Consider the following 21,165-nt stretch of genomic DNA (forward strand, 5'->3'; position numbering starts at 1 on the left):
CTAAATTCCCATAGCCTCGGGCTTACATTTAACAGGACTAAATTCCCATAGCCTCGGGCGTACCTTTAACAGGACTAAATTCCCATAGCCTCGGGCGTACCTTTAACAGGACTAAATTCCCATAGCCTCGGGCTTACCTTTAACAGGACTAAATTCCCATAGCCTCGGGCGTACCTTTAACAGGACTAAATTCCCATAGCCTCGGGCGTACCTTTAACAGGACTAAATTCCCATAGCCTCGGGCGTACCTTTAACAGGACTAAATTCCCATAGCCTCGGGCGTACCTTTAACAGGACTAAATTCCCATAGCCACGGGCGTACCTTTAACAGGACTAAATTCCCATAGCCTCGGGCGTACCTTTAACAGGACTAAATTCCCATAGCCTCGGGCTTACCTTTAACAGGACTAAATTCCCATAGCCTCGGGCGTACCTTTAACAGTACTAAATTCCCATAGCCTCGGGCGTACCTTTAACAGTACTAAATTCCCATAGCCTCGGGCGTACCTTTAACAGTACTAAAGCCCTCACTCGAAATTTTTATATAGTCTGACACCCGCCTTGACGAATTATTTAGACGAAACCAGAGTCAGTTTTCATTATGAAGGCCGCGGCTCTCATGTAAAGATTAGCTGGTGATGAAAATTCCTCGGCATCGTTACCTGGAAGTTACACACAGCTCCAAGTTCGCTCGCGGCGTATTGTGAACCCAAAGTCAGCTATTTGACAATATTTTTATACAAAATAGCACCAATTAAAATATTTCATCAAGAAAGTATTATCTTCAAACTATTTTGAGTCGGAAAATTTATTGCCGAAACAGAAACGTTTCGCCGTCAGTTTTACGCTAAATTGCGAATCGGAAATAGTATCGTCTAAAAAGTAAAACCCATTTCGTCGTCGGGTAGCCGGTTTTATCTCAAAAAACATCTGGGCAGATGTACAGAACAGCCTCTCTTTTCGAAAAAAAAGCTAGCCAAGCGTAAAATGGAATGTAATCGTTAAAACTGACAAGTTTAACTACTTGACAAAAAGGGGTTCGTAAACTGAGAGCAACGTCATCGGGCTCCTCTTCTCTGATTAGCAGCAATATGCGCGATCACGAGCTCTAGTCACAAACACATTCGAGAGCTTTATCCGCGCCTCTACGGGGAGCCTCCCTCGGTATAAATTATTCCCATCATTTACACCTTTCGCAATTTCAGACGATATCGTTCAAGGATAAATTTGCGAAGCGGTAAATTTCCGATCATACGCTCAGAGACAATAGCACCTTCTATTCTTTTTCACAAAGTTACGAACGCGTTTGCTTTTTCCCAAATTGCACCTTTACTTAAAACATTAATTTAGCAGGGTTGTTCAAAATGCAAAATTCAAAATATCATTTTGCATTTTGAGTAAGAAAATGTATTTTGTATTTTACATTTTGTGTTTTTTATATGTGGAAAAATATTTTCAAAATGACAAATGTTTTTACTCTGGTACCATGATACCCTCATCGCAGCTCTTTTAGAGAAAGTTCGTCTGCTATAATGCTATTTACTCCCAAGTAATCATAGATGGCGATACTCCCAGGAATCTCGTGCGGGCCTTGATTCCATGATTCCGAATCTCAGGAATCTTAAGAATCTCGAGAATCTAACATAAAATATATGAATCTCCGGAATCTTGGAATCCTACTCGAATCGATAAATCACATACGAATCACAGAATCTTGTGCGAATCACGGAATCTTGTGCGATCCACGGAATCAAAGATGAATCACGGAATCTTAAAATTGATTTAAGGAATCAAATTGATAAGCCTCGGTCACGCTTAAGGCCCGAAAACGGTTTTTTAGTGATTTGAAACCGCTATAAGCTACTTAACTAGGTTCACACTTAAAGTCGAAAACGAATTGAAGATCTTCCAAACCTCTTTAGACGTATCGCGTATGTGTGAACGTGGCTATAGTTGAATCGTATTCGTATTACCGTCTTTACCGAGCGTATTAGCCTCGATATTAGCTCGGCGTATTCTCGGGCGTATTACAATCGATTACAATTTGGAACTTGGAAGGCGAGGTTTGAATCTCAAGCAGACGGAAAATATAGTGAGCCCATTTAAAGGGTAGGAAATAAGGAATTTTTTAAAGTGAACCAGTGAGTGGCAGTGACCATCGACCGAGGCATCGACCCCGTGCCCTGAAATACATGAACTGATATGTATCCGTAGACCAAGTTGAATTAAAGGCCCCACCGGCCTTCGAATTTTTACAATTTCCCGCGCGAAATTATGACGTAGGGAATGAAAAGCACCTGCTACTCGATTTTCGGGCAGGATTTTTCGAACACCAGTGCGACCCTTTTAATTGGTGGGCCAATGAACCACTGACCCCTCAACTGACGGCCTCCGATTTAAGTTTTAAACTGACCTAGACCATTTTTAACTGGTCATATGCCTTGTCACACCGCCTTTTCTATAAGATTCGGACAGCTAGGTTTGTTTCGACAATAATGGAATCGAACAAGAATCACGGAATCAATTAAGAATCAGGGAATCGAACAAGAATCACGGAATCAATTAAGAATCAGGGAATCGAACAAGAATCACGGAATCAAATAAGAATCAGGGAATCGAACAAGAATCGGAATCGAATGAAAATCAAAGAATCAAGAGTGGAATCACGGAATATTAAGTAATCATGGCGGAATCATGGAATCTTGCTAGAATCTAGAATCTTGATTCCAGATTCCTTGATTCGGAATCTCGTACACGATTATTTGTTAAATGTTCTCTTCCCCGCAAAACTCACCCATTTTCTACGTCATATTTGGTTGGGAAGTCGCTATTTTGCCTCTGTTTTAACTCTAAATATTCTCTCTCAACTCGCAATGGCGGCCAAGGCCGCGGCAGATAATACCCGCGAATGACGTCAGCAATATGAGACCCGGAGCTTGCGGGGAAGTTGACCCTTCCATTTAATATCTAAAACTTAATAGAGAATAATTATTTTTTAACTAAAATTGTTATTACCACTATTCTTATCATGGTCTTTTTATATATTTAATCTAAAAATATTATCTTTGAAAAAAATCTGTCACTATCTCTTTAAATAACGAAAAACGTGGAAGGATTTGGAGAACGCAAGTCCAACTTAATAATAATAATCAGCTAGGATAATACCCAAGGCCTAAGTCATCAAGCGACTTTTAAAGCCATTAATTCAGGTGGCTGGGTTATAATAATAATAATAATAATAATTGATTTATTGTGGAGAGTGGTTACATTAGTAGGGTTACAATGCGTAGGAGAGTGGTGGCAAGCCCTTCAAGCCAACAGCTCCCTACACTAACTATTATAAGTTTATTAGGAAGGGGAAACCGAATAGCTCGGGGAAAGAGTTTGTGCGAGTTTTCACCCAGTGCCACAAGCTGGGATCGAACCCAGCACCTCTTGCTGCGAGGCGAAAGTGCTAACTACTCCGCCACCCCACTGTTATGAGCGCCATCTAAAGTTGAATAAGTATACTAGGTCGTCGCCAAAACCGAAAACAGCATTTTCAACAAAGACTTGAGAGGAGTGAGCTGCAAATCCAGTGGTTAATTAGGTAAAGATAAAAGTCGAAAATATCTGTACACAGCTATTGCTTATCTTATTTGAAACTTGGCCTTTGTGGTAATACCGCAAAGGATCTTAAGCCTTTCAAGTTCCGTTTTTTTGGCAGATAATCCACTCTTATTGTTAATTTTTAAAAGGCGCGCAATATTAAAACCCGGGTTCCGACGGACAGCAACCTTTTCTCTAGGGTCGGTTTCCGAAGCTCCCCCAACACCTTTGGCTTACACCCAGTGCCACAAGCTGGAATCGAACCCGACACCTATTGCAGCGAGGCGAAAGTGCTAACCACTCCGCCACCCCACTGTTATGAGCGCCATCCAACCTCTTAAAGTCGAATAAGTATATGGGGTGCGAGCTCCTAATTCGGGACACTTTTTACAATAAGGCTTTTTCTTTTAAACACGTGATGTTTTTGGTAAATTAATACTTTGAGGATCGACGATAAATGTTTCTTGGTGTAATAATGTTTAAATTTCGTGCATTAGGGATTCCCAATTCGGGACAAAGGAGCCTAATTCGGGACGGGTGGTTTCCAATTCGGGACAAAGGATCCTAATTCGGGACAGAGCCGATGGAATTCAGATAGTCCTTATGGAATTTTATAAGGTAATTTCATGGGCATCAAGAAGGTCCAAAATGGTCAATTAGGGGTAGGAGTGGTCAAAAATGATAAATTTTGGGTAGGAGTGGTCAAGAAGGTCCACAAAGGTCAGTTTGAGTTGGGAGTGTCTAAGATGGTCAAAACTGGTCAGTTTTCGATGGTAGTGAACAACATGGTCAAAAATGATCAGTTTGGGTTGAGAGTGGTCAAGATTGTAAAAAATTATTATTACCCTCAATTATTAATTTTAAATAAGTAATAAAATGACTGCATAAACTTTATTTTGAATAAAAACAACTAAATTAATACTATAATTTTAAGAACTATAGTGAAAATTAGATATTGTCTTTTCTTTTGTATGGACAACGTACTTTTGTTTTAAGGTATAGGGGTAGGCCTAGGCCTATTCAGTTTTGGCATGATCTCATTCACCGTTTCGTCATTTTGAGGTTTTTTCCCTAAACCATTTGGTTCTTTCCCTTCAACTATTTTCGAGGTTGCTTCAGATTTTTCCCCCTCTTCTGTTTTCTTTTCTTCTTCTTCTATCCGCGTTTTCTCTCCTAGCCTCTTTCTCTCTCCTAATTTACTTCTTATATTTAGTTTACTTCGGTCTTCTACTTCTAGTCGCGGTCGGTCTTCTACTGCTAGTCGCGGTCGGTCTTCTACTGCTAGTCGCGGTCGGTCTTCTACTGCTAGTCGCGGTCGGTCTTCTACTGCTAGTCGCGGTCGGTCTTCTACTGCTAGTCGCGGTCGGTCTTCTACTGCTAGTCGCGGTCGGTCTTCTACTGCTAGTCGCGGTCGGTCTTCTACTTCTAGTCGCGGTCGGTCTTCTAGTTCTAGTCGAGGTTGGTCTGGGCTATTTGGTTTTTCTAGTCTTTTTGTCTGTTCATTTAATCTCTTTCTATTTTCTTCTAAATTCTTTCTATTTTCTTCTAAATTCTTTCTATTTTCTTCTAAATTCTTTCTATTTTCTTCTAAATTCTTTCTATTTTCTTCTAAATTCTTTCTATTTTCTTCTAAATTCTTTCTATTTTCTTCTAAATTCTTTCTATTTTCTTCTAAATTCTTTCTATTTTCTTCTAAATTCTTTCCAGGTTCTTATGTATATGTTATATAAATATAAATGTTTTAACTAAACTTTCAAAATTAATTTCTAACGTGATATAAAATTTAAGGTATTCATCAACCGAAAGGCCAAGGCGATAGAGGACGTCCCGAATTGCATGGGCTCAGCATACCGTTTTTTCTACTTCCATTAGATTCATGAAAATTTGTACCAATAATAGGCGCCTTAAATTTTATTATAATAGTAAATTATCTAATTTTTCTTATCCGCATACAAGTTTATTTGTAAACTGAATAAAATTTTACCTAAAGTTTATTCCCCAAACCATCTGTAGGGCCAAGTCATTTATTTTTGTTGATTTTCAATGAAGGAAAGTACGCCTCCTTATTGTTCGTCTTCTAATAAATAAATAAATTTTCACGTGAGCCGTTTTTTCTACTTCCATTAGATTCATGAAAATTTGTACCAATAATAGGTGCCTTAAATGTTATTTTAATAGTAAATTATCTATTTTTTTCTTATCCGCATACCAGATAGCCTTATAGTTGTTAAAGCTGGGGCCCTTTGTCATCTGGCAGCCCAAAATATTAGACCCAGTCCGCAACTGCTTATGGTTATTACGTTTCTTACGCTGCGAGGCAGTTGACGCGTAGAAAAACGTCGAACGATAAATCGTGGAGGTAACGTCTGGCCGCTGACACTGATACCTCAAAAAGAAAGTAAATCTTTAACGAGGGAGCCTATTATCTGTCCAAGAAAAACACTCGAAGCAAACTTATCGATTCCTCTTCCAGACTGTAGGGGCTCTTTAAGGCCATCGAGTTATCGCGTCTACCGTATATTTCTTCTCCCCGTATTACCGCTCAATTACGCTAATACGAAAGACTTAGAGCAATAGGTGGTATAGTCGGAGGGAGTCATTTGGCTCTCCTAACAAAAGAGTGACCACCCGTAGAGATAGTACAGAGGTTCAAACAAAAGCGTCAGTATGTTTACCGACGTTATTAATTATTTAAAACGCCGCTATATTTTCTCACTCTACGCTCCGTTCGTAATATTTAGAGAGAGCATTACTCGTTTTACCTTTTGGAGCCGCTCGCTAACTTGCCGGAAGAGTTAAACGACTCCCGTTCCAGAATGAACGACCCCGTTGGACTGTTGAAGACGTTAATGGTCAAATGAAATGATAGGCTGACTTTTCTTTCGGGGGGCGTTCTGAGTGGTAAGCCTGGTTTTCATTAGAGCAGGACGGCTAACGTTGACGCAAAAAAATTCCCGTTAGGCCTAGTACCACCTTTTTGCGTCGACGATCACCGTCGCGGCGTTTTTGCTGTAGTGAAAACTTGCCTTAAGAGTGGAATCTTGAATTAATTAATAAAGGGACGTTTCGGTGGCACAGAAGCCACGGTCACACTAGACCTTTAAACCCAGTTTAGGTCGGTTTGAATTCTAGTTTTCACCGCCGAATTTAATTCTTGGTTCACACGTGCGAAATCGCTTCACCCCGGTTCGCTTATAGCTAAGGCTTAACGTAATTTTAAATTATGACCAGAATTTTGAAAATTCTTAAATGTATCCGAAAACAATTAGTTAATCGTGTTTACTATACATACAGTAATATTAATTGACATTATTTAGAATTGTAATCCCATTATTTTTAAAAATCCGAGCAATTTTAGTTCCCCGCCTTGTCGTTTTGAAAGCGATTCTAAGCGAACCGACTTGGACGAGTTGCTTTGCGAACCAACACGAAGCGATTTCTCACGCTGGTTTTGAAAACTAGTTATCTAAAACGAAGCGATTTTAGGGGTAAGTGTGAACCTGGCTTGAATTTCCTTAGCAAACGCGAAACACTCTTCTTACTATCCCTCTATCGGGGAAAATATGCGTAATAGTGACTATGAAAGTGCGAAGGTATCCGGTTTCTTAAAAATGGCCGCGCCTTGTAACCTTAGCACATGCGAAAAAGGAGTTACGCATTATTTAGTCGGCAGAGGGATGGGAAGAAGTGTTTTTCAGTTTTAGAGGAGCCAAAACGTCCCTGTATTAATTGTTACAAGCTGGAACACACGTGTAAATGTTTTACGGAAAAAGTGTGGAAATAATCATCAAAGTCAACTGATAAGTTTCTATCTTAATAGGCGATTAGATAAATAATCCTCCAAGGAAATCACAAAGAAGTAATATTTCCGAGAGCCAGGGCCCGCAAGGCATTGTTTAATAATAATGGAAACGTTTCACCTGTAAACAGAACGTCGTGTTTTTGCCAAGCCTTAATATGTCAAAAAAGCTACCTGGTTAAAAGGGAACGCTTGTCGCTGCCGTAAAGGTGAAAAATTTACATTATTTTAACAAGCACTGTATAAACAGTGACTTGCAGGTCCTGGCTCTCGGAAATATTACTTTTTGGCGATTTCCTTGGAGAATGATTTATTTAAAGGGAGTAGAACCCTCCTTGTTTGGTAGGGTGCGCCATAGCTTCTCTCTTTTCTCGTTCATGGCGCTAGTCTAGAACGATAGCAGAAACACCCAATTCTTCTTAGAGGAAGCGTGCCCGCCCTGAAGAGGTTTTCTCACTTGAAACCTTCATTGTTTCATATTTAGCACTTAATTTTTAAATGCACCCTTAATTAACATATAAACAACAATATCCGAGCTATAAATTAATTATTTTCATTATAGTTTGGATATTTATTCAAATATAATTTCTTAATAATGAGGTACGTGGCTTTAGATTCACGAAAGGCGTTCTAGTAGATATGATAAATTAAAGCACTACCAAAGTGGGAATACTTTTATTGGAATAATTCCTCAAAAACCACTGTATTTCACACTACGTATAACACGTGGTTAGATAAAGGAGGGGAGATAATTATGTATTGCCCCAAATTCCTGAAAAGGTTATACTCCCTTTAAGCGCCTACTCTTCGTGAAATAACCTTGGTTCACCGTCAGCCAATAGGCAGCTCGCATTGACATGTTGTCAGAATTTATAGCCCGGTGTACCGGTAAGAAAAGAACCACACCACCGGAGGCCTATCATCAGAATGCCCTACGCCAGCATGGGTAGCAGAACCCCACTACTGATGGTCGCACCCTCGACGCGAGCCGCTCAACCCAGCAGAAGGTGCAACAATGGGACGACCAGCCCGCCACTTCGCACACAGCAGTGGGATAGAGAACGGATGCTCTAGCAACTCCGGCCGACACCCCACCTACGAAGGCAGAGAGCCAAGCCCATTGGAAAGAGCTCCTAAAGGGGAACGGCGGGCACACGGCAGCCCGCATAACCCGGCACAGCTGGCACCGGAGATCCCGGTGGAGCCCCAAAAGGCCGGGAGATGGGTCCGCCGTGCCCTCATACGGAGGCCCGCAGCCCCACAGCAGGCTACCCAATCCGCCGAGGCGGCCAGTTTGCCCGGCCCCTCTCCGTTAGCCCGGGCCGAAGCCCAGTATCCAGCCCACACCTGACCGAAGTCGGAGGTCGGAGATGGGACCATTTGGACGGAGCTAACATCTCCCAGTGCGCCACCGCCCGTACGGTTTACAAGAGCCGGACAAAAGTTTCTTCCTGGTTTTCACTTGGCGGTTTTTGGGCGAAAAAACCCGGCGTCGACGGAAAATGGGCAATATTATTATTATTATTATTATTATTATTATTATTTCCGTCGACGCCGGGCGGAAATTCCGTCGGTTTTCGGTTTTGTGTGGCGATTTTCATTTCTATTTTTTTCGCTCTTTTTCAACCAATCAAAAACCATTATCGAAAGGTGACTGTGACGTCAGGGGGGATGGTTAATTTCCGGCCTTTCGCATCCGGAACTCGGCCACGTGCTTTTGTGTGAATTTTGGAACGTGTTTTTTTCTTGATACCCTAAAAAACGCCAAGTGAAAATGCTAAAACGCCGACAGTGAGCGAAACGTCGAAAACCATATCGCCGACGTCGAACTTTCTGTCGGTGATTTTCCGCCAAGTGAAAACCAGGCTTAGAAACCATTTCTTTATTTTCTTCTATTAATACTCTTTCGTTTGAAGTCCTCTTCTCAGAATTTCAGAAAGCGTTGAGGTAGAATTTCAAACTTTTCGGTCAAATGAAATTACGTTAGATAGTGAATTTCAAACTTTTCGACAAAATAAAATTAACAGAAACGTAAAATAAAATTTTTATTTTTCAATTATACGTTTGCGTATGTGTGTTCCAGCCTTAAAGGCAGTATAAACTTTCATATTTATGATGGATTAACTAATTTCACATTTCTGACACCAGGTTTATAATAAGTTAGGGGTAATTGGCACGAGTTACGTTAAAGACAATTTAATTATAAATATTTAACTTTTTTTCTGTCATGGCTTTTTATGAATAAATAAATAAAGAAACATGATACTTAATATCTAGTTTATTTTAAAAGTTAAATTTTTTACTTAAAACAGCAAGCTTTCGAATTGTAGTTACCCGTTAGGCCACGGTTGGTGTTAAACAGTGGCCTGACGGGTAACTACGGTTCCAAAGCTTGCCGTTTTTAGTAAAATATTTAAGTTATAAAATGAACTAGATTTAGTCATGAAGTATCGTGTTTCTTTTATTACATTATTTAATTAAAAACAATTAGTTGTGAGTGTTAGCAGACGACTTTTCGATTTAGTTTATACTCCCTTTAGGGCCTCACGGAATTTTTTTGTAGATGCGAAAAAAAATTGTATTACGCCTAAATGCTGGTTTTAACTCAGGCAAATACGTCACGAGGGTGAACGTCAATTCGAAAAACCTCCGTTAAGCCTAAATGCTGGTTTACACTCAGGCAAAAACGTCAGGACGGCGAACGTTGACTCGAAAAACCTCCGTTAGGTCCAAAGGCTGGTTTTCACTCAGGCAAAAACGTTAGGACGGCGAACGTTGACTCGAAAAATCTCCGTTAGGAATGTAGGTGGGTTTTCTCTCAGGCAATAGCGTCACGAGGTCTAAAGTCGACGCAAAGAAATCTCTGTTAGGCCTAAAGGTTAGTTTTAACTATAACAAAAACGCTACGATGGTGAGCGTCGACATAATACATTTTTGGCGTTGACATTCACCATTGTGTCGTTTTTATCCCAGTAAGAAATTGCCTCTATACCGTAAAATCTCCGTTAAGCCTAATTACATTTTTTAATGGTCGACGCTCACCGTCACAACGTTTTTGCTTTAATGAAAACCAGCCTTTAAAGTCCGTCACTTCCGCTCAAGAGGACCCATTTAATAGGCAGCGTTATCTGATGACATCCCCAGTTTTTACTTGAAGTGATTTGTGGTAATTGTTGGCGGCCATAATCGCCCTTCTTTTCGCTTTTCCTAAAAAGGTTTTCTATCTGAAGGTCGAAAATGCTGGCTTGATTGATTGGAACGATTAGGGATAATGCTCTGGACGGAATCTGCCAAACCTCAATAGACGTCCGACCTATAGCTGTGGTTCCAAAATACCACTTTTTTCAATATTGTGCATACCACTAGTAAATATTGGTAAATAACGGTATTCTGGTATATATTTTTAAAATAAGTGTTTTCTGATTTTTAAAGGTTTGATAAACCATTTCGTTAGAATTTAAAAATAAAAACAACAGTATTTTAAAAGCCAAGATACTTCATGGTTAAATTTTTTTTTTGTTTATTTACATTGGCCAAAAGTAAATAGGAGCGAGCTTTCGGACCGCGGTCCCTTTTCAAGCCGAGAGTTACAATTTATTTATTGTAACTCTCGGCTTGAAAAGGGACCGCGGTCCGAAAGCTCGCCAATGTAAATAAACAAAAAAATTTTAACCATGAAGTATCTTGGCTTTTAAAATACTGTTGTTTTTATTTTTAAGTGTTTTCTGGTAAATATTTTTAAAATAACGGTATTCTGGTATATATTTTTAAAATAAGTGTTTTCTGGTAAATATTTTTAAAATAACGGTAGTCTGGTAAATATTTTTAAAATGACGGTATTCTGGTAAATATTTTTAAAATAACGATATTCTGGTAAATATTGGTAAATAACGATATTCTGGTAAATATTGGTAAATAACGATATTCTGGTAAATATTGGTAAATAACAATATTCTGGTAAATATTGGTAAATAACGATATTCTGGTAAATAGTAGTAAATAACGATATTCTGGTAAATAGTGGTAAATAACGATATTCTGGTAAATAGTGGTAAATAACGATATTCTGGTAAATATTGGTAAATAACGATATTCTGGTAAATATTGGTAAATAACGATATTCTGGTAAATATTGGTAAATAACGATATTCTGGTAAATATTGGTAAATAACGATATTCTGGTAAATATTGGTAAATAACGACACTGGTAAGTATTGGTAATTAACGACACTGTTAAATATTACAAAATAACGGTATTTAGTTAAATAATACATAACGGTATATTGGTAATTAACGACACTGTTAAATATTACAAAATAACGGTATTTAGTTAAATAATACATAACGGTATTTTGGTAATTATTAGTTAATAACGGTATTTAGTTAAATATTGGTAAATAACGGCATTTAGTTAAATATTGGTAAATAACGGCATTTAGTAAAATATTGGTAAATGAAAGTATTTTGGTAATTATGGGTAAATAACGTTATTTTGGTAGATATTAGTAAATATTTGTTAAGAGTGATATAATATTTTATTCGTACTATTGAGAAAACGTTAAAAATCCCTGAATAATGTTTTTGAACATAATTTACAAACCCAAAACATATCATGGCACCTCGAGTAACTGCTCAATACGCGAATTATTTAATCAAGTTAAGTAACTGTCTATGAGGTCAAAGTCTGATACAATTTTGACCAGAAAGATCCTTCCACAGGGGTAAAGCCATTAGAGGGCAATTTTTAAATATTCGAGATCTTACCAGATGGCGCCAACCGTCAGAAAGGTAGAAATTTTAAATTAGCTAAAAACTGTGAAAAATATTGATATTTTCTTGTCTCTTTTAATGAACAATTTTTCCTAGGTTGATATTTCGTTAAAAAACGTAAGAAATAATGTAATAAATCATCAAAACGATTTTCCATCTGCAGTCAAAAATTGGAAAGTGGCGCCATCTAGTATAAATTACGACACGCTGTAAAGGGGTATGGACTCTGGAGGGTGTTGTAATATCATTACTAAATGTTACAGGGGAATGTTACGTCACGAATCTTAGTTTGATACCGGAACCTAAATTATCAATATTTTTAATTCCAACTCAGTCGCAAATTAATACTTGTTATTCTCATTTATAATAGTTTGAATAGTTTTCTAGAGGTAATACAATAAAGAAATAGGCTTAATTTTAAAGAAATTGAATAATTTTACGGCTTATGGTGCTCTTATAAATTAAAGGGGTTTGAATATTTCTAAAGAAACTTCAGTGGGTGGATACTTCTCATTACGAGAAGTGTTGAAAAAGTCCATTTTTTCGTTACCTAATTTGTTAACAACCCCTTAAGGTTTCGCTCTAAATGTTTGTTTGTCTGTAAGGCATTTGTGAAGTCTATTGTATCCCAAATGATCCACCATTCTATTCCTACATACCATTTGGTATGAATACTTTGAAAATTTAGAAGTCCAATTTGTCTAGCTACTCAACTTGTCAAGCGTCACAAGGTTTTAAAAGAGCTTTTCAGAGTCTTAAAGACTGACTTAATCAACACCAATTGTTTTGAACATATTATTTATAACCACGACTAGGATCTGCTCAACCACTTAGAAGTTAGTTTACTACCGCCAGTGAGAAAATGACTTCGGTACTTACAAATGAAAAAGGGGGCACAGTCTGTTCCGATAATTTGGGTATAGTGGATGAGCTCCAAAGCGGTACCCGATCAATCTACGCCAATTCCCAAATAGGCAGCGCCTGAAATCCGGAGGAACAGTCTTGGTTCGTGGAGAGATGGATGGGTGGCGGCCACGCTCGTGCAACGATCCCACGCCATTCAATCAATGTTGCTTCTAAAATGAAGCGCCCCTTTTTTCCTCCGTTGATTTCGTCACCTCGGATTCTTTTAATCAGGCGGAAAACCTTTCCACCCGCGCGAAAACAGATCCTTTATCTATGGCAGGAAGTTCGACGCTGTCTCAAGTATTTGGGTTATCTCTATCACGGGGATATTGAAGTCGTGAATACTTCCTCTGTCTCTTTATTGGCGCTGTAAGACGCTCCCCGATCGACCCTTGTGCCGCGAATGTTTTTCTAATACAGTCTGGTTGTTACTCCTCCATTTTGTTGATGTTATTTAAATCTGGGGGACTCTAGGAAAATATTTGATAACGCCAATTAATGAGAAAGAATTTTCCCTCAACTCTGCGAAAGATGGCGTTACACATCACTAGGGGAGTTTCGCCACTTCTAGTTCATAATGGCGCGCGTAGCACGCTTGGTGTCTCGTGGTAATTGGAGCTTTCCACTGAGAATGCGTAGCGCGCCTTTATTAAAACGCTCCCTGCTATTCGTTTCTCAACCAATCCCCTTCTATTTCCGTGCCAATATTTGTTTCCCAACCAATCCCCTTCCATCTCCCTGCCAATATCTGTTTCCCAACCATTCTCATTCTATTTCCCTGCCAATATCTGTTTCCCAACCAATCTCCTCCCATCTCCGTGTCAATATCTGTTTCCCAACCAATCCCCTTCTATTTCCCTGCCAATATCTGTTTCCCAACCAATCTCCTTCCATCTCCGTGCCAATATCTGTTTCCTAACCATTATCACTCCATTTCCCTGCCAATATCTGTTTCCCAACCAATCTCCTTCCATCTCCCTGCCAATATCTGTTTCCCAACCATTCTCATTCTATTTCCCTGCCAATATCTGTTTCCCAACCAATCTCCTCCCATCTCCGTGTCAATATCTGTTTCCCAACCAATCCCCTTCTATTTCCCTGCCAATATCTGTTTCCCAACCAATCTCCTTCCATCTCCGTGCCAATATCTGTTTCCTAACCATTATCACTCCATTTCCCTGCCAATATCTGTTTCCCAACCAATCTCCTTCCATCTCCCTGCCAATATCTGTTTCCCAACCATTCTCATTCTATTTCCCTGCCAATATCTGTTTCCCAACCAATCTCCTCCCATCTCCGTGTCAATATCTGTTTCCCAACCAATCCCCTTCTATTTCCCTGCCAATATCTGTTTCCCAACCAATCTCCTTCCATCTCCGTGCGAATACCTGTTTCCCAACCATTCTCATTCCATTTCCCTGCCAATATCTGTTTCCCAACCAATCTCCTCCCATCTCCGTGTCAATATCTGTTTCCCAACCATTCTCATTCTATTTCCCTGCCAATATCTGTTTCCCAACCAATCTCCTCCCATCTCCGTGTCAATATCTGTTTCCCAACCAATCCCCTTCTATTTCCCTGCCAATATCTGTTTCCCAACCAATCTCCTTCCATCTCCGTGCGAATACCTGTTTCCCAACCATTCTCATTCCATTTCCCTGCCAATATCTGTTTCCCAACCAATCTCCTTCCATCTCCGTGCCAATATCTGTTTCCTAACCATTATCACTCCATTTCCCTGCCAATATCGGTTTCGTAATCAATCCCATTACATTTCCCTGCCAATATTGTTTTCCCAACCGATACCATTCCATCTCCCTGCCAATATTTGTTTCCCAACCATTCCCATTACATTTGATATAGTTTGCTCATTCCGGAAATTCCCATTTCCGATTCAAATTATTGCAACCATTATTTATTCTATTCCCAAACTCCAAATTACTCGTATTGTGAAGACTTGATATCTCGCTCTGTGGCGCTACACGCCCTGTGGCGCTACACGCGCTGTTTTACGTTTTCCATATTTTAGCGCAGTGGTGTGAAGCCTCTTATTTCCTATTATTATTGTTCGTAAATTTCTAGAAAACCAAAGTAAAGCCAAAATAAAAGTTATGATAAAAGAAAGGTAAACAAAAATTATTTATAGCGAACTTTTGACATTTTATCAATTAAGTACCAATGCAGCTATTTTATTTCTTAACTAAACTCCCCCTCCCCTATGTTTACTCCTCTTCCAACATATCAAATTTTACTATGCGAGTAATATAATATATAAATATTCATTATATAATAATAATTTTAAATATTTAGATTTCCAATAGGAAGTTAACAATTATTCAAATTGGGCACCGTTGTTACAGTAAGAGGCCTCACACTTTGGCAGTGCTATCTATCAGTATAAATTAGTATTAAGTGAGTGACGTAATCCAGCCGTCATTTGCATATTAACATAATGAAATATGAATGGAGAAAACGTAAACTTAATCTCACAAAGCGACGACTTTTCAGACCTTCACCTAACAAGAATATATTATTTAAGCGTAGTTAAATAAAAATCTAAGAATTTACGTGGTTTAAAGTGTTAAATGTTTGGCATAAATAACAAGATTTATAATGACAGATGACCGTACAAGGAAAACCCTATAGCCCCAAAAACCCTTTTCAAACGCTCTTAAAATAAAGCGATTTCGCTTTATTTTAATTACGAACTTAAAGTTACAAACTCTGATTTAAAAACGAAATTTCGTTTACTAAACCCAGTTAACCCTGATTAAAACATGATAAAATTTCGTCCCAGGAAGTTAATACTTTAAAGTTGATGTTCAAGTTAAACGTTCTAAATATCCAGTAATAATATCTTTCAAAAGCCTTTTAAAATAAAGAAAACGCAGAAAACTGAAGAGCCATAAGCTTTCTAAAGACACGTATACATTGAGAGAGTACGGCGCTGTCCGAAAGATGATTATTAAGCCTCGAAACGAAGTGGAAGGTCAAAAATACTTCATCGCTTGGACGCCGGCAAATTTTAATTGGAAATGTCGACAAAGAAGCAAAATATTTGCCTCGGGCGTATTAGTCCCACCAACACTAGCGTGGGCGATCGCCCTATTTTGTCGCCGCCCACCGCATAGCCCCCCCCCCTCTCTCTTTCCGGGACGCCCCGGGGGCACAAAACTTTCGAGACAGGTAAATATTCGCGACTTCAGCTTGATGGGATTTAGTCAACTGGAACCGAGCTACAAATTATACTCGATCAATAAATGACTTTGTTTTTGCGCGTGTTTCCTTGGCCATTATCGCCCCAAAATAAATATTGCAGCTACAGACTCCGAAACTCGATGGGATCAGTTGGTGTATGGACCACGAAACGGACAAAATACCTTGAATATAATCGACTCCAATTAATTAGATGCTGAGACCTGATTGTATCCGTTGGTGTATGGACCACGAAACGGACAAAATAATCAGCTAGGCTAGGCTAATACCCAAGGCACCACCTTAGGCCTAAGTCATCATGCGACTTTTGAAGCCCTTAATTCAGGTGGCCGGGTTACAATGCGTAGGAGGGTGGTGGCAAGCCCTGCATGCCACGCGATCGAGCCAACAGCTCCCTACACTAACTATTACCGTTAACATAGACAAGTTTTTATGGAAGGGGAAACCGAAGAACTCGGGGGAAAACCCCTTAAACCAGTAGGGAGAGAACTTGCAAACTCAACGCAGAAGGAGTTGTTCCGAGTTTTAACCCAGTGCCACAAGCTGGGATCGAACCCGGCTCCTCTTGCTGCGAGGCGAAAGTGCTAACCACTCCGCCACCCCACGCCCTTGAATATAATCGACTCCAATTAATTAGATGCTGAGACCTGATTGTATCCGTTGGTGTATGGACCACGAAACGGACAAAATACCTTGAATATAATCGACTCCAATTAATTAGATGCTGAGACCTGATTGTATCCGTTGGTGTATGGACCACGAAACGGACAAAATACCTTGAATATAATCGACTCCAATTAATTAGATGCTGAGACCTGATTGTATCCGTTGGTGTATGGACCACGAAACGGACAAAATACCTTTAATATAATCGACTCCAATTAATTAGATGCTGAGACCTGATTGTATCCGTTGGTGTATGGACCACGAAACGGACAAAATACCTTGAATATAATCGACTCCAATTAATTAGATGCTGAGACCTGATTGTATCCGTTGGTGTATGGACCACGAAACGGACAAAATATCTTGGCCATTATCACCCCAAAATAAATATCGAAGGTATACAGACGCCGAAGCCCGATTGGATCAGTTGGTGTATGGACCACGAAACGGACAAAATATCTTGGTATTATACACTGTTAAAAATAAAGGTTTTTTAAACGACTAAAATTGGACATTTAATTTATTTCGAGCCATTTAGGTACTAAAAAAGGTCGAATATTTTATTTTAGAGCCATTTACCTCATTCACGTGTAATCCAATACCTTTAGGGGCATTGAAAGGGAAGTAAACTAAGACTAAACCATTTCCAGTCAATACATTTAGTCCTTTTGAATACCCATTTAATTCCCTTTTAAACGAAGAAAAAATGATATGGACTAATTTCGAGACTACTATTTGAATACTACGTTATTTCATTTTAGTAAATTTTCTTTGAAATAACTCAACGTGAAGAAAAATTTAACTACAGTTAAGTATTTAAAAAAATATTACAGATTTTAAATATGGGGATATTGATTAAGGCACCCAAATATCAGCGCCTAAGAATTCTTGTTATATCTATATCAAATACTGAAATTCTTAAGTGATATTTAACGTTTTCAACACTCCTTTGTTCCGCGACTTCAGGGATGCTCATTCGGCTATTGCCCTCGGCCGAAAACCAGTTTAATCGGGCCATGTTAATGCTTAATATATTGAATTGTATTAATTAATTTAAAAAAATTAAATAAATAAGGGCCTATAAAGTGTATCTTCCCTTTGCGCCGAATCCCATTCGACCGAATTCCGCCAATGTATTCTCTTTTAAAATACCTCAATAAATTTGAATTTGAATTTGAATTGAGCGACCGCAAAAAAAATAGTTTTTCTTTCTACTCCTTTTGATTTTTTATGGAAGCGTTTTAATATATTTTTAAGTCTGTTGTAGGTTAGGTTAGGTTAGGTGAGGTTAGGTAACACTGCATGCTGTTCTAACAGATGCTGAAACGGATAAAACCGAATCCTAAACCCGGAGAAGTGTGGGTTTTTCGGTCGAATGGGATTCGGCGCAATGGAACAGATTCCTATAAAGGACTGTAAATAGAGTTTAGAAGGTCTAACTTCTTATAGTCCAAGAGCCCATGACAAAATAAGCATGTGATAAGGTACACGATGGGTCAAGGTATTTTTTAATTAGGTTAGTGATTTGTAACAAAGAACTGTTTGTCTTACGGGTCAAAGTGGGGGCTTTCCGGAAATACGAACCACGTGACGTCACTTCCGGTGACCTTGGAAATTGATATGACCTGATATTGGTATCATTCGATTGGTCTCAACGTGCTCTTACGAAATATCGCCAAAACAACCTTCAAATCTGAACCAAGAAGCGTATAAGATTAAAAAACTAATTTCGAGCCCCCCCCCCCAAATTTACATGTATAAGACAAAATTACTTTTTTAGTCTTATACGCCGTTCGGTTCAGATTTGAAGGTTAATGTAGCAATATTTGGTAAGAGCACGTTGAGACCAATCGAATGATACCAATATCGGGTCATATCAATTTTCAAGGTCACCGGAAGTGACGTCACGTGGTTCGTATTTCCGGAAAGCCCCCACTTTGACCCGTAAGACAAACAGTTCTTTGTTACAAATCACTAACCTAATTAAAAAATACCTTGACCCATCGTGTACCTTATCACATGCTTATTTTGTCATGGGCTCTTGGACTATACTGTCTATGAAATAAAATGGAAAAAGAGTGTAAAATAAGTACGTAAACACTCCACAAAAGTACTGAGTTTGGGGAGCAGAAGGTTTAAATATGTTCTATGGTAAAATCCTGAATGGTCTTAAATATTAATCACTTTAGAGGTCTGAAGTAAAACGTTATATTATAGTCGAACTAATTACCGTTGCTACAGACACCAAAACCAGATGGGATATAGGCCACTATACGCCAATTATGAAATTTAAAAACCAATTAATTTAAATGTATTAAAACTTGGTATTATATTAGTTTATTTTCAAACTTGGGAAAGTCTATAAATTTAAAATTGTAAATGTTCTATTTTAAATATTTCTGGAAGAAATTAAACTTAAAATTATCTACAAGAAAATTTTCGGAAAACTTTGTAAGGCAGATTACTGTTAAATTAACATTGCGAAATAGTTTTCTAAGAGAATAACAAATTAAGAAGGAAAGTTCAGAATTAAGATTTAAATAAATTTAATTGCTGTATACACTGTATCTATCTAAAATGAATGAAAACGAACTCCCAAAAAGGTTTCACGTCTTTTTGCAAGTTTTCATTCCGGTTCAATTAGCGTTAACACAGCTCTGACACGAAAAGGCTTAAAACTCTTCTCAACGTCGTTCACCCTCAAATTAATGCCGCCAGAGTAAAGCCGCTTGCCGCCCAACACTTATTAAACCAAGAAAATTAATTTTCTTCGGGCGTTTTAAAAATAACGCCTTTTTTCCTCGACAACTCCTTCCAAATTGATATTTGAAATATTATTATACATCAAACTACGTCGAGGGTTTTTAACAGCAGAGGTTCTGGATGTAGCAATTTTTCCAATCAATTGCTCGATTAAAAAAATAATTGAAATTAAATTAAACTAATTTTTAGTAAATTAATTTTAAGCAATTTTAAAGTTTTGTCGTCATAGCATGACGGTTATTAAAAATTTTGCGTAATTTTTAAGTTCTAGTTTGGTTTATTTTATTTAACAATGACCTCGCAATCAAAAGTTGGTTATCATTAATTGAAATTATTATTTGGAAGCTGCAAGGTAGGTGACTGACATAGAACATACCTGTTTATCTTCAAGGCCCGATAGCATGATCTACTATCTAAGCTCCTCCCCCAAACGGAAATTCTAGTATCGGTATTAAGAAACAATTCTTTTTATCTCGAGAAAACGTTTTGAAAAAATTTTATTTAACTTTTTATTTAGATCGTGCAACTTTAATGAAAGTCGAATTTTACGATTTAATTATTTAAATTCATAATAAATTGTAAAGTAGATGGAAGATTATCATTTATTATGTAAAGAAAAATTGTATAAAACAAATCCCACACAGATGGCGTTATTGTTCAAATTTGAATGACATTTTTAAGTCTGGTCTAGGTACTTCTTGGTTTTGTCTTGGATTAATTATACTATGAATGAAATAAATTGAAAAATTGTCTGCTACGACTTTTTTAATGAAACTAGCCAAAATCATCCCTAGCTTCTGTTAAACCTAGCGGCACAAATGAGAAATGCGTTGATCCAACACTCCCTTTCACGCAAATGGATAATCCAGCCCAGATAAAACTCAATAACACTGGCTAAGTTTCCCTCTAGTGGCAAGATAATGCAAAAACGGGTTGTGGAATAGTAAGTAGTGTGCACCGTTTTTCGCGCATTTGCAGATGTTGTTACGAAAATCCCTCCCGAAAGAGGGTCACATTAGAGCGTTTTTTGGGCCAGCCAGGGAAATTTTAGGTCAGCGATATATGACTGTGCTTTAGTTACTCCATGTTAAAATGGGAAACCATATTTATTTATTTATTTATTTATTTATTTCCAATAGACTCACTGGGTCATCTATTAAACGAAATAGAAATAAGAAAATTTACTCTCAAATTCCCAAGTAACTACAGTATACATGTAGAAACAAAGAAAGGCTTAAATCAAGTGGCGACTCGACCGTCTCGACGTGAAGTAGCTCTTTTTTCAATAGATGTCGCTAGCGTCGAAATAAAAAAGGCGGTAATTACAGGTACCCCTCGCGTTGATTGGATTGTTTGTAAATAAGCAAATAACATAAATTATAGCAATTATAAACAATATTTTTTTCACAGGATTTACTCTACAATGGTTCTCTGATGACGTTATCATTTGACTATTT

At 38.2% G+C, this 21,165-nt stretch overlaps 1 protein-coding gene across 11 annotated transcripts in view; it reads right to left on the minus strand.

Annotated features, from left to right (window-relative positions):
• LOC149934416 (dopamine receptor 2-like) overlaps positions 1 to 21,165 on the minus strand; it is an 87,231-nt gene that overhangs the window by 21,451 nt on the left and 44,615 nt on the right. For 2 of the 11 annotated variants that reach the window (XM_090153145.1, XM_090153150.1), the window contains exons 2-3: positions 10,430 to 10,706; positions 9,973 to 10,227 (exon numbers count right to left, since the gene is read on the minus strand). The exons of 3 other annotated variants lie outside the window; for them this stretch is intronic. The gene's annotated coding sequence lies outside the window, so the exon portion shown is untranslated. Of the gene's footprint in view, positions 1 to 5,797; positions 5,969 to 6,350; positions 6,381 to 9,972; positions 10,228 to 10,406; positions 10,707 to 13,036; positions 13,268 to 21,165 lie in introns of those variants that run through there. 6 more of the 11 variants (XM_090153151.1, XM_090153149.1, XM_090153146.1 and 3 more) reach the window with 6 other exon arrangements.

Source organism: Leiobunum rupestre, chromosome 7 (genome assembly GCF_980474605.1).
Source record: "Leiobunum rupestre chromosome 7, qqLeiRupe1.1.hap1, whole genome shotgun sequence".
Taxonomy (NCBI): Eukaryota; Metazoa; Arthropoda; class Arachnida; order Opiliones; family Sclerosomatidae; genus Leiobunum; species Leiobunum rupestre.